Below are 1,419 nucleotides of genomic sequence, written 5' to 3' on the forward strand. Positions count from 1 at the left end.
CCTTGATAGTTGTACATGCCTTGAAGATTCCTTTAGGACCTAATTCCTAAGTTTCCTATCATTATCATACAAAAGGAACAAAGACCTACACGTAGTGCTCAAAATCTCCTATTGTTTGCCATATCCCCACTTAAATGCCAAATATCATCTTGAGAGTTGATCTATGGTTGTTTATGTGATAATTCATGACCCTTACACCCTAAAAGTTACCTAATACCTTAATATATTATGTGTGGTTTAACCAACTGACCATATCATGGCCTTATGAACCATAAATAATGATCAAAATCTTGTGAGGTGACCAACATATTTTTTTTAGGCCAAGAAAACCCTTGAAAGTTAATGGGTAATTATTCAAGGTATTTTATATGGTGTTGGATGCCTCAAATATTTGTTTAGGAACTAATAAATGGATTTCCTCCATAGATCATTTACATGTCCTTGCGACACATACCTAACATTCATAATTACCTAGTGGCATCGAAATCACTAATGGTGGGCCTATGATACCCTCAAGTTGTCATATATGGTTGTTTGAGGCATCCATTTTTCCCATAGATGGCAATAATTTTAATATGACTATTATTCATGTTTCTTTCCCTCACCATGAATGGGGCCTTGAGACCCATTCTTAGTGAAAAAATATTTAGAGGTAAGGGATTCCTTCAATAAGCCATTTGTTGTGGCTGAAGGTGTCATTCCTATCCCTCTAAATCCTATAATATTATTCTATGGAAAAAATATTGTGTTTATTCCCTTACCCTTATCTTGGCTTAGAAGGCTCATAATCAATGTTCAAAAAATAATAATGTTGATTATTCCCATCCATAGACCAAGGATACCTCAAAACTTCCCTTTATGGTGGTCCATCATATGTTGATGGCCCTAGATTTTGAGAAGCTTCCTTTAATACCTAAGGAATGAATTTCCTCACAATCATTTACAAGGAGCCAACACCTATTGCTACCATTCAAAATATCCTTATGATGTTTACATACCTACTTGAAGGCCAAACATTCCTTTGAGATGTCATTTATGGTAATTTGAACTGTAATTCATGACACTTGATCCCTAGAAGCTACCTAAAACATCAATGGGCTAGGTGTTGTGATTTATAGCATCATGCTTTCCCCTAGATTCATATAAACTTTGTTCTTTAGCTAACACTTTTTCTTTTTCCCTCAATCATATCGAATAATATATGTGTATGTGTGTGTGATGCATAGAAGTGTTAGGATTGATTCCTTTAATATCTATATATTCGCATGCAAAAGGAGAGGAATTTTTATGTAGCATCTTTGTCAATTGAACTTTTGAAGATTCTTCCACTTTAGAATTATTATTTCAAGTTTTATTTGGATTAATTTCTACAAGAATACCACCAAATTTTTCTATAGGATTTAACAATAAAATGGAATT

The sequence above is a fragment of the Pinus tabuliformis genome, chromosome 2_1 (genome assembly GCF_031772625.1).
Source record: "Pinus tabuliformis cultivar Carrire ecotype Pingquan chromosome 2_1, CPIR1, whole genome shotgun sequence".
NCBI classification, from domain to species: Eukaryota; Viridiplantae; Streptophyta; class Pinopsida; order Pinales; family Pinaceae; genus Pinus; species Pinus tabuliformis.